The 13,291-nt window shown below is 36.9% G+C and overlaps 1 long non-coding RNA gene across 1 annotated transcript; it reads left to right on the top strand.

Moving 5' to 3' along the window:
* Window positions 1-3,277: 3,277 nt before the first annotated feature.
* LOC130544099 (uncharacterized) lies at window positions 3,278-10,828 on the top strand. The gene is made up of 3 exons (XR_008960088.1): window positions 3,278-3,399; window positions 5,784-5,976; window positions 10,751-10,828. It is a non-coding gene; the product is annotated as an uncharacterized LOC130544099 (long non-coding RNA).
* The last annotated feature ends 2,463 nt before the right edge of the window (window positions 10,829-13,291 follow it).

Genomic DNA, 13,291 nt, shown 5'->3' on the forward strand with positions numbered 1-13,291 from the left:
AGAAATAGCAGGTGTTGGTGATTATGTGGAGAAAGGGGAACCCTCTTGTATTATTGGTGGGAATGCAAACTGGTACAGCCACTCTGGATAACAGTATGGAATTTCCTCAAAAAGTTAAAAATAGCATACCCCATGATCCAGCAATTGTAATACTAAATATTTACCCAAGGAATACGAAAATACCAATTTTTAGGAATATATGTATTCCACTGTTTATAGCAGCATTTAGCGAAATTATGGAAACAACACAAATATCTATGTACTGATGAACAAGTAAAGAAGTCACACACAGACATATACCATGGAATATTACTCAGCCATAAAATAGAATGAAATGTTGCCATTTGTAAAGATGTGGATGGAGCTACAGGGTTATTATGCTCAGTGAAGTAAGTCAATCAGAGAAATACAAATACCTTTTGATTTCACTCATTTGTGGAATTTAAGAAACCAAACAAAAGAGCAAACAAAGGGGAAAAAAGAGAGAGAGGGGGGCAAACCAAGAAAGAGACTCTTATCTATAGAGAACCACCCTATGGTTACCAGATGTGTGGTGGGTAGAGGGGATGGGTAATAGTGATGGAGAGTAAAAAAAAAAAAAAAATCAAAAACAAAAAAACTTCACACCTTTTTATGCTGAATCTGGGAGTTTGATATAATAACTTATACACAAGTGTGTCATAGGTTTTAAACAGTATAGATTTATGTTTTTAAATAGTATTCATTTATTTTAATGCTTTCCTGCAAATGTGAATTTCACGTATTTTTTTAATAGAAGTCTGAGAGTTTATTTTTTTAAATGGGTGCGACTAAATAGTAGAATATCTTGAATTTCACTTATTAGCCGGGTGTGTTTTATTTGGTAAAAATGTTTTACCTGTGCTGTCCTATAGTGATTCCCTCCAGGTTCATCAGCTATGTAAACACTCTAGTAACTTGTATGAAGAAAAAGTTCCCAAACATCTTTTTACAGATACAAAGTTTCGTGATTGGATAGTGCTTCAAGTTTGAATTTCTAAAGACTAAACTAGATAGCAGATTGAATGTTGGGATGGGGAGTAGACACAGATAAGAAAATGAAAATACTAGTAATTTATATGGAATATTATTTTAATCATCCATATATTTTTTTCTTACCATGCTTGGAAACACATCTGTCTTTGGCATAGGGTAGATCAACCATCTCTGTAGTTGGATGAGATTTTCATTTTTGTACAGACTGTTTGGTGTACATAGACTTAGACAACCTTAATAATTTAACATCCTGTACCGAGCAAGGCATCAAACAGTGGCGTGTACAGGGCTGGTATTTAAAAGATTGGCTTAGTTCTACCCTTGAATATATCTGAATTCCAAAATAGAGGTAGTTTACAGAATATCAGTGGTTTGAAAATTACCACAAATTCTGGCAGTGGTCCTTTTCTCTTGCAAAGGGAATTTAAGTAATTTTGGCCAATAGCTCAACACTTCACACTCTTTCTGAGCCCGCCTTTTTGACTTTGTACAGTAATGGAGTCCTTTCTTTCCTTCTCGTCTAAAACTGACCTATGTGCTTCAGAATCAAAATAGAATGTGAAGACAAAGTCTGACATAAAGAGGAACAATAGCTTTATTGCTTTTCTGGGCAAGGGAGGCTGCAGGGGTCTATGTCCTTCAAAAACTGCAAGCCCAGCTGAAGGTGTTGGGGGGTTTTCTAGAGAAATACAGGAAACGTGTATGTACTACTAGCCTCCTTATTCTTGTTTTTTGGGTGGTACAGGGTTCCTGAAACAAAAGGCTAGCAATGGAGGAAGGGAAGTTCGAGGGAGAGAAAAAAGGTTACTTTAAAATTTAGCTTCGCTGGAACAGTGCAGCCATTTGATATTTGTTTGACTCTTCTTGGAAGCTTTTTTTTTTTTTTTTTTTTTTTTCTTTTTCTTTCCTAACAAGGTAGGTCCCTGCCTCCTTCTCCAATACCCAGAACTAGGCTTCTGTTTCTCCCTCCACTTGATCCTTTGCCCAAGACCTTTGAAATTACGCTCTTCAATTTTCTTTATCATTGTATATTCCAAGAGACTAGAATCCAGACTCAGAATTTTATTTCCCATGTCTTGACCCTTGAAAAGTGTTACCTGATTTCTCTGGCATTTCCTGTTTATCTGCCTAGACTTCATGGCTTTCACATATGGCCATGAAGGTCAACACTGCAACTCCAGGCGATGCCATTGGTGAAGACTCTGATGTCAGTATTGCCCCTGGAGTTCTATGGTGAGGCAGCCCGAAGTTGATCTTTACCTATTTTCTGCTGATAGACTTCCCTCCTTCTGTAACTGCCTTTGGTAACCCCTTGTTCTCCCCATGTCGTGGATATTTGCCTAATACTTCTTACCAGGTTGCCTTAACCTCAATTTTCTGCCTTTTTTGACCACCTATTATTAATTCCTGCTGTTTAAATACTACTGCCGGTGATTACAAATGCAATTTTTTTTTTAAAACATGGGAATTGCAGAGAAAAAAGTCACGTTGTTAGAATGACAAAATTGCAAAACTCAAGGGTATGTGAATTACCTAGTTGTCATGGTTCTGTTTTTTCACTCTGTTCATTTAATGTGTGTATATATATATATATACACACACACACACACACACACAGCACTTGTTGCTTAAAACATTTAGTTTTCTAAGCTCATTAATTTCAGTAAGCAGTCTATTCTGTATTTATACCATCATACCAGTGAAACAAATCTAGACTAATTCTTTGACAATTCAAATACATATACAATATTGGGAGGGTTTCTGCAGAGGTTCTGAGAATATAGCCTGAGAAGTAACTAGATTCTTTTACACAATTTCACATCAGCTTTTTGACTGATCAGGGTAGTCCACATGGATCGTTTATATTCTGTTTGGAAAATGAAAATTTTTTCAGGCTTCGTATGGTCATTTAAAAAATTATTTCAAAAGGAACATGAAGAGGAATACTAACAGTTGCCACAATAAAGCACATTATTCATGTGTTAGGTAAGTCAAATACTGTTCTATTGCAATTAACTCTTTTGGGAGAAATCTGGACATTTCCTTAAAGTGCGTAGGTAACCTTTTGTTCAATTTCACAAAATGAAATTTCCAAAGTATAGAGATTATTTGAAAAGAGCAAATTAGTAAGTTTAGTGATACAGTCACCCTGTTCTTCTGTGAATGCTAGGATGTTTATAGCAGTGTGTCATGGACTTATTACAGTGCCTTTTCATTTCATTTTAAGTTGTAAGTTCAAAATATACTTAAGGGTTCTAAACCAAGTGCCTTTCTTCTCTCCCTTAGTTTGAAAACTCATTCTGTTTTCATTTTCATGAAATGTGGATATCATGCAGGAAAGAAGTAGGACCATCCTCCATATCTATAAAGAACGTGACAGAAGAGGTATCATTTTCCCACCTCACGTAAACTGCCTCATTGATGGAGTGTTTTTGGTTGTCTTATGTTTTTGCAGGGTACTGCTGATCAGTATTGGCTAAGAGCACAGATTCATAGTAATCACTGTACTCCAAGGCATATAATTTGAATATGTAATTCTTGATCCTGCTTAATATAAATGATAACCAATGCTGTCATATCTTTGTTTAAAGTTTATTAAGTGCAATGGAAATCACAAATATCTAAGATGTTTGCTGCTTCAGTGACTAGACTGAGCACTTTTTTCTCTCCAGCCTCTTTCCATCATTCCCCAAAGGCAGCTTTATTGTTTTAGCAAAATCTAGTTAGCTTCCTTCATTGGAGTTTATGACTTTAAGCTACAGCAATCTGAAGCAAATTTGGTAATATTGAAAAGTTCAGCATGAAGCTCTTTCCTTTACTCCTTGGCAACAAAGCAAGGTAGATTTACTATTTTTCCATGTGAAGAAACTTTATTCAGCGTATACCCTTTTTGTTTTAGTCAGTGAAATGACCAAACAATGCAATATTTAGTGCTCAAAGCTAGGGTTATCTATATTTTATCCAATGGCCTTCAAAGGGGAGTACCCAAGCTGGTATCATAGAGCCTAATGGAAATTTTCTAGGTAGTCAGGTTAAGAAATCCAGATTTAAATCTAGAATAGATTGTTCAAATCAGAGATTACAAATTTAAATATTTGTCTTTAGGAACCAAGCAGGTAACATAAATTTGTAATTAGTCTAAATGTGGCATTTTCAGTAATGTTAGGGTCTGTTATGAACTGGAGATTGTATTCCACTTTTAGATAAATTCAAGTGAGCTTGTGACAGTGTTTTAATGGAGTTTACATCATATCTGTCCTCACATGGCAGCTTCTTACACGATGGTAATAAAAACCATGCTAGTAGGATATTAAAGCATATTAAAGCCTTTGAGAAGTATTATAGTCAATAAACTTGTTTAACCAAGAGTTTCTCAGATGTGACAACACGACCCTCCTTTCTCAATATCACTATCCCGCCCCCTTTATGCATGTGCATCCAAGTGTGGGTGTTTGGCAAACACACAGTGTGTATTTGTTTCTTCTGGGATTTTAATTATTTTATGGGATGCAGTTTAGTAAATACTCTTCTTAGGCAAACCTACTTAAAGGGATCATAAGAAACCAAGCAGTCAATTTAATAAGGTTTACTCGTCTTAGATGCTGTGTAATAGCTCTTGATCTCTGACTATTCACATTGTGAAATGCTAAACATTTGAGCTGTCGGTCCTAATGTATCTCATAGCCAATTGAAAAGAGTGGCTTTCAATTTGAAATTAGTCATCATGCAAGGTGATAATTTTGGCTTTATAATTTTTCTCATTAGTTAATATGATCTAGTCTATTGATTAAGGAACGGGCTAGGTTGTTACAATAAAAATGAGTCCGATACAGTGGTTCTAATAGAAGACAAATAATTTTCTCTCTCATAGAGTTGTCCACATCTGTCAGGGACAAATAGATTTGTCCTTAAGAAGATGACCCAGGGGGGCTCCTGGGCGGCGCAGTCGGTTAAGCCTCTGATTCTTGGTTTCTGCTCAGGTTGTAATCTCAGGGTCCTGAGATCGAGCTTCCCTGTGGTCTCCGTGCTCAATGTGGAGTCCGCTTCTATTTCTCTCTCTCCCTCAGTCCCTCCCGCTTGTGTTCTCTCTCTCTCCAGAATACATAAATTAATCTTAATAAAAGAAAGATGACCCAGGACTTGCACACTGCATTTCTGACTGTATCCCATTGTTGAGAACTTAGTACCGTGCATATGCCTAAGTGTAGGGAGGCTTGGGAATACAGTTTCTACCTCGGTTGCCATATTCCCAGCTGAAACTGAGAAGGAAAGAATGAATATTATTGGGACATTTAGGCAGCTCTCTTATACCCAGGAAACATTTATGGCCATGGTACAACATAGTAGGTAAGAAGTTCAGTGAAAATTCAATGAACGTCTATTGAAAAAAAATTGGTTGTTTTTTGAGCATAATATTATAGATATATACAAATACATTTACTGAATCAGAAAGACTGTATGATTTATCCTTCCCTTTTATATTGATAGCCACTTAATGAACTATTTGTGTATGTTTATTAAACACTAAATATTAGAAACGTTCTTTATATCAGGCACTGTACTGTGTATTGTAGGTTACATGATGAATAAATCATGGCTAGTGCCTTGGAAAAGGTCACAGTATAGTGAAGATATATGTTGTTGCACAATCCCAGCATTTTAGTCATAGTCATTTTTTTCTTGTTTCTAAAAGGAAAATAGTAAAATAACACAGAAATCTTTTGATAAGGAAGAAATTTTTTTTTGTTTAATTTTTATTTATTTGACAGAGAGAACAGAAGCACATGCAAGAGGAGGGCAGAGAGGGAAGAGCAGACTTCCCACTGATCAGGGAGCCCCATGCGGGGCTCAGTCCCAGGACCCTGGGATCATGACCTGAGCCAAAGACAGACTTTTACCGGACTGAGCCACCCAGGCGCCCCAGGGAAGAAATTTCTACTGTTGGTATGCAATTCTTGCTAAGTAAGTTCATGTTACCCGTTGTCCTTATATTAATTAATTATTCAGTTATAATATCTTATTAATTAATTGTTAATTTATTTTAATAATGCTTCTATTTCTCAAAACTCTACAAAGCAACGAAAATCTCAAGAAGACAGAACCTGTGATTTGTTAACAGAAGATATCTCTAGTAGTGCTTTGTGATAATACCACTTTTCACATTTCCATGGTCCTGTAGTGCAGAGTGGTATAGGATTTGGTTGGGAGTCAGGGAAACTAATTTTAGTCTTTTTTACTATCTTCTCAGTTTTATGAATTGTGTAATGGGGATAATGAAATTTCTTCCACATAATTCATACTCTGTGAGGTTCAGAGAAGTCAAGATATGTAAAAATACTTAATAATTCCTAGAGTAATGTTCAATTTATGTTTATTTCTGTGTCAAAACGTGGAGATTGATATCAGGACATTTGTTATCCTTATTGTAGCACTTTGGTTACAAATTCTATATAATTCTTGACTCCCTTTATAGTTTATATGCTAAGGGGTGGAGGGCAGTGGTAACAGATGTGAATTGATAGGTAGAGACTCTGTAGGCCATGTCAAGGAATTTGAAAATATTTCGAAGTGAAATCATAAGGTATTCAGTGGTTTGTAAGAAGGAAGTAGCATGATCTGTTTTCCCCTTTGGAAACATTTACTCTGGCTATTTTATAGAGAGTATTCTTTACCAGCAAAATTTAAAGGCAGGAAAAACACCAATGAGAGACTTTTACAGTGGTCCAAGCAAAAAAATAATTATGATAATAATAATATGGTATTTTAGGTAAGGTGTTGGTTGTGGGAATGGAGAGGATACGACAGAGTTGGGAAATGTTGGAAATAGAGCTGTTGCAATTATGTAATTATGAGTCTGTAAGCAAAGTCTTTATTAATTTGTTAATAATAGAAACAATCTAGTATGAACAAGTGTTATGATTCTGATGCTAGGTCATTTGTCTTTGATCTGAGCTCAGCGGGGAGTCTGCTTCTCCCTCTGGCCCCTCTGACCCTCCTCCCTCTTGTGCTCTCTCTCTCTCCAATAAATAAATTAGAATCTTTATAACAAATAAAATTGTAAATATATATAGAAGTGTGATTTTATATAAAATATTTGCCAAAAGAATAATTGTAAGATTAAGTAGACTTGCATGAGTGCATATGGGAAAGCAAGGCCTTAAGGATGAAATCTATGTTTTTGTGTTGGGCTGTTGAATAGAAGGAACAATTTATGAAGCTACGTAAGACAGTAACAGGCTTGGGAAGAAGAATCGCAAGTTTTGTTTTGGATATGTTGAGTTTAAGATGCCTGTTTGATACTCTAGTCTGTGATGTTCTTAGTGAACAGTTAACAATATAAATGAGTTTAGGGAGGAGATTTTGGAAGGAGATAAAGATAAGGAACATGTGTTTTTAGTATGTGGTGAATGAGAAGCCTATTTCATTCCATTCCATTCCATTCCATCCTGTCCTATCCTATCCTATCCCATCCTATCCTATCCTATCCTATCCTATCCTATCCTATCCTATCCTATCCTATCCTATCCTATCCAAATAGCCTTGTCTAGTAGGAAGTTGAATATGTTTTTTACCTAAGAGAGAGAACTTGGATATAGATTTTGGAGTCACTAGTGTATCCATGCCAATCGAAACCATTGGAGTGGAAACAATTTTACACCAGCCAAAAATGTAGTGGACACAGAAAAGAACAACCAGTACAGAGTCTTCAGGAACACCAGGAGATGAAAGAAGAAGGAAATCCCTGGTGAAAAAGGTGGGAGGAATACCAAGGGAAGAGAGTATTTTTAGTAGTAAGGATTTTTCAGCAATATCAAATGTTTTTGGTGGATCAAAAATGATAATGATTGAGAACTGGTTTGGGGTTTAATACAAGGAGCTCCTTGAGGTCTGTGGTGAGAAACGCTTGGGTGAATCAGTGGAGATAGAAACCCAATGATGTTGAGATAGGTACTGATTGTAGATTAGAAATGGGGACAGCAATTGAACATATTTCTTTTAAGAAGCTTGGCTATAACCTGGAGGAGAGAAATAAGAAAGCAGCTGGATGGGGATTAGGGAGTTATGTTTTTAAGAGAGGAGAAGTTGAACTTACTTAAATGCAAATGAAAAAGACCTAGGTCATGGACTTTGAAGATAAAAGAGAGAAAGGGGACAATCAATGTAATATGATTTCTTTTACATGAAAGGATACAAAGGATAAATGAAGATATTAATCTTAGACAGAAGAGGTAACTCTGTTCTAATAAGAGCATAGAAGGAGATGATGGGTGCGTGTGAATGCCAGGGGACTAAAAAGCAAAAACGGTGATTAGAAGGGCACCTGCATGGCTCAGTCACTTGGGTGTCTGCTGTTGGCTCAGGTCATGATCCCCAGGTCCTGGGATTGAGTTCTGCCTCAGACTCCCTACTCACTGGGGAGCCTGCTTCTCCCTCTGCCTCTCCTCTCCGCTCGTGCTCTCTTTCTCTCTCTCTCTGAAATAAAAATCTTTAAAAAAGTAGTGATTGCAGGGTGCCTGGCTTGCTCAGTCGGTTAGATGTCTGCATTAAGCTCAGGTCATGATCTCCGGGTCCTGGGATCGAGCCCCGCATTGGGCTTCCTGCTTAGCAAGGAATCTGCTTCCCTCTCTCTCTCCCTCTGCCTCTCCTCATCGCTCATTCTCTTTCTTTCAAATACATAAATAAAATCTTTTTAAAAAATTAAAAAATAGTGATTGGAAAATAACAGAATCCCCATCTTATTGGCTTCTATTTTCGGTGAAGTGCGAGGCAAGTTCGCCTACTGAGTGAATGGTGTGGTGTATTAGGGTCCATAATGAAAGAGATTGCAAGAGAGCAATAGTGAGGAGAAAAAGACAATCCTGTCTTGTGCCCTACTTTGTTTCTCTTTGATTACTTGAATGATCTTCGTTATTTCCTTTTTTTTAGTGAAAGATACTTGAAACACAATATTGTGTATATATAAGGTATGAAGTATGCTGATCTAATACATTTAGATAATGTAATATGATTTACATTGTACTGGTAGCAAAATGTTTGTATCACATAATTACTATTTTTTTTTTTTTGTGATGAGAATAATGAAGACCTAGTCTCTTAGCCAGTTGGTGATTGTAATACTGTTGTTTGTAACGAGTATAGTGTACTTTGGATCTCTAGAATTTATTCATCTAATAGGTGCAAGTGTATATCTTTAAATAACATCTATTTTATTTCCCCACCCCCCTAGTCCCTGGTTTCAGTATTTTACTGTTTTCATAAGCTTGGCTTTTTTAGATTCCACGTATAAGTGATATTATACAGTATTTGTGTTTCTCTGTGTGACTTACCTTACTTGGCATGATGTCCCCTGGGTTCATCCATGTCTTCTTATATCTATGGTCGAAGAGCAATATCTCCCCAAAACCAGTAATAGCTATATGTTATTTTTTTTTTTTTTAAAGATTTTATTTATTTATTTGACAGAGAGAGAGATAGCCAGCGAGAGAGGGAACACAAGCAGGGGCAATGGGAGAGGAAGAAGCAGGCTTCCAGTGGAACAGGGAGCCGGATATGGGGCTGGATCCCAGGACCCTGGGATCTTGCCCTGAGCCTAAGGCAGATACTTAATGACTCAGCCACCCAGGTACTCCTATATTTTATTCTTAAGGTTACATTGTCAGTTGTTTTTTTTTTGTTTGTTTGTTTATGACTAAGCTGTGAGAGGTTGCATCAGGGGCTTCTTACCAGATACCATTACTGTTAAGAAACCTTTCCTGAAGGGTTCTCCCCACCCCCTACCTCCATGCTACGAATAGTTTCTTAATCGATTATTTTCAAGTACTATATCTTAACAGGTCTGTGAAAGGCAATTTAATGCATTTGGAGCTCTGTAATTTTTTGCAGGTGACATTTTATCAACTACTGTAGTTGACTCTTTAACATTATTGGGTTTAGGGACACCAATCTCCCTGTCCCCACATATGCAGTTGAAAAATCTGTTTGTAATTTTTGGCACTGTAAAAACTTAACTACTAATAACTTACTGTTGACTGGAATCTTTACTGGTAACATAGACAGTTGATTAACCCATGTTTTGTTTCTTACTTGTATTATATACTGTAGGGGAGGAAGACCTTCTTTCTCTGCCCTAGGTTCCTTCAAAGGGGAGAAGTCCATTAGCAAGAAGGTGAAAGGAGGTATTTGGAAAAACAAATTTGCCCTATTATGCAGAGAAGATCCTTAGGTAAAGGGGTGTCTATGTTAATAGCAGTCTTCCTGTTGCAGGCTCCCCTTTCCAATGTAAATTGAGGACTTTGTGGGGAAGCCAGACAGCTTTTCCTGCTGTAGTGGCCCATCTTAGGGCAGCCTGTCCTGGGCCTCTATAGTGCTGTGTTCTTACAGTAAAGTAAGCCATAGAATAGAAAGTGTTGGGACTCCTGGGTGGCTCAGTCAGTTAATTGTCTGCCTTCAGCTCAGGTCTTGGTTTTACAGTCCTGGGATCAAATTTCGCGTGGGGGGTGGGGGGCGGCGTCCTTGCTCAGTGGGGAGCCTACTTCTCCCTCTGCCTGCCTCTCCCCCTGCTTCTGCCATCTCTCTGACGAATAAATAAAATCTTAAAAAAAAAAAACCCACCTAATTCCCTTGTATTTAAAAAAAAAAGCAAATCTTATTAAAAAAAAAAACAAGGAAGAAAAAGTACATCTCCAGGATTGTACTCTATTTCTGAATAAGGTAAGTTTCTGTTCTCTGTTTACAGGGTGAATCATCTGTTTTTCACATCCTACATCAATATTGTTTTACATGATGCAGATCGGTGTGGATGTTATAACTAGACATCATAAATGAAAAATAATATATGGTTTGTATGTTTTGATAAATTTTAACTTTTTGTAATAGATTTGTGTGTATGTTATGGTAGTAAATGACAAACTAGTATCTACGTACGTTTATCTATTCATGACTCAGCTAAGTTTTCCTTAATTGTTTTGACATTTCGGTAATATTGTGGTTTGTCTCTGAGTTTTCTCAAATTGTTACAAATGTCCAAAAAATTTTCCAACACATTTTTTTGGAAACCAAATCTACATGTAAGTGGACCCATGCATTTTAAATCTTTGTTGTTGAAGTGCGAACTGTAATTGTTACTGCTTCTCTGTTTTCCCTCGGTGCCTCTGTTACAGAATCACAGGCAGATAAGCAGGTCATATCATCCTGGGACGCATTTGTTATGTTCTGAAAGTACATCTGTGTGCCCATCTTAGCTATTCTTTAGCTCTTTTCCGTAGTGTCTGGTTCTGGGTCATTCTGTGATGATGCCTCAACTATTCTCAGCCTCACTTGAAGCGTAACTCCAGTGGATCATGAAGTGGATCATTCAAGACTTGGATAACTCTGGTCCCTTAGCACAGTGTAACCATGTATAAATCTCTCTCTTGTTACCACGGTGCCTAAGACGATTTTGCTTACAGAAACTCCTGATAAATTACATCTTTCTTTAACTTCTTTTCTTCTACTTGGGATATATCTGTCCCTTTTTCTCCATTGAATCCTCTCTTGTTTGTTCCTTTTTCTTAGATCTACGTTTGGATAGCTTTTGTATACAGTGATATTTGTTTAATTTGCCCACTACCACAGCATTTTGAATGATCGTCTTATTTTATGATGTTTGTCCTGTCTTCTGTATTATATCTGTCTGTATATATAGGGATATATCTGTCTGTATATATCTGTCTGTATATCTTCAGTATTATATCTGTATGGTATCTGTCATTTGTAAAATTTTGTTAACTGTTTAAACTCAATAATCTTTTCTTAACTCCCCCCGGATATTTACATTCGGTATCTTGTACTTATCATTTCTCTATGGTTAAAGAAATAATGACTCAGGGTGCCTGGGTGGCTCAGTCAGTTAAGCATGGCCCCATAGTCAATGAGTATGAAATCCGAATATTTGAACACGGGTTATCTGGACCCAGTGCCTATGTGCTTAACCGTTTCATATTATATACTATGCTTCCTCTTTGACACCTTCCCTCCTGCCTCATTTAACTTGGTCACAATCTGTGTTGGGTGTAACTTATACCTCATTAATACATTGCAGCTATGTTCTATCTTGTGGAGCTCTCCATCCACAATGGACATTCCATTCATTCATGCCTGGTACCTTCTTCATGAGTATTTTTTTTTTCTTTTTCTTTTAACTGATTTTATTTATTTATTTATTTCTGAGAGAGCTTGCACAGGAGTAGGGGAGAGGGGCAGAGGGAGAAGCTTACTCTCCTCTGAGCAGGGAGCGTGATGTGGGGCTCCATCCCAGGACACTGAAATCATGAGCTGAAGGTAGACACTTAACCAACTGAGCCACCCAGGCACCCTGGAGGAAGAAAATTTCTTAAGTTTGGCTTTTTTGTACTTTGAGACTAAGAAAGATTTTGAGGAGAAATTCTATGTATGTATTTCTTTTGTGTACTAATTATTTAAATTCTCTTAGATCACAGGTGTGTCTGCTCTCACCAATTTTATAAGCGTAAGAAAAATACCGAGCTATTTACAGTGTCAGCAAACCCTGAAATCAAAGACTAAAATTCAGTTTAAAGTTCAGAATCCACAAAGTTTGAATCTGTATTAATAAATAAATTTCCATGATCATTTTCAATACCATCTTCACTTAAATTGTGTTCATTTGTTCTGGTGACTTCCATGGTTTTCCCTTTCTGTTAGCTAAATGAAAGTCTTGTTGCTTTGACGTAAGTAAACACTAACAGACTCTGAAGGGCTGAGGATTGTTTCTTGTCCTTTTCAGAGTCAATGTTTTGTAACCTGAGTTGCAGAAACTACAAGACCTCCAAGGCTAGTTACTTTTGTGCAGAAGAAAAAAAATAATATGCCAATGAACTATGTACGTGGAAGTGAGAGTTTATTTTTGAATTTCAGTTTTGTTTCCTTTTGTTTATGAATTTCCTAAAAGAGAACTTGTTTCATTTGTGGAGATTTATCATAGGATGTGAAGATTGAGGTGGGGCTTCTAAGCAAACTTTTCAGAAATGGGATTATTTGCATTTTATAAAATGTAAGACGGATTGATCTCTAATAACATGCAGTGCAAGGTTTTCTTGAGTTGAATTAGATCCTACAGGAAAGAAGAGAAAGCGGAAAGGGATTGATTCTTTCCTGCCTCTTTCTGCTTTTCATTACTTGGCTTTCATTACCTTGTCGCATAGACTTTGGAAACAAGCTGATGAGAGCATGCGTCATCGCTATGACTGTGCAAAGCTATGTAACCTCTGTAGGCCTCAGT

Source organism: Ursus arctos, chromosome X (genome assembly GCF_023065955.2).
Source record: "Ursus arctos isolate Adak ecotype North America chromosome X, UrsArc2.0, whole genome shotgun sequence".
Lineage (NCBI taxonomy): Eukaryota > Metazoa > Chordata > Mammalia > Carnivora > Ursidae > Ursus > Ursus arctos.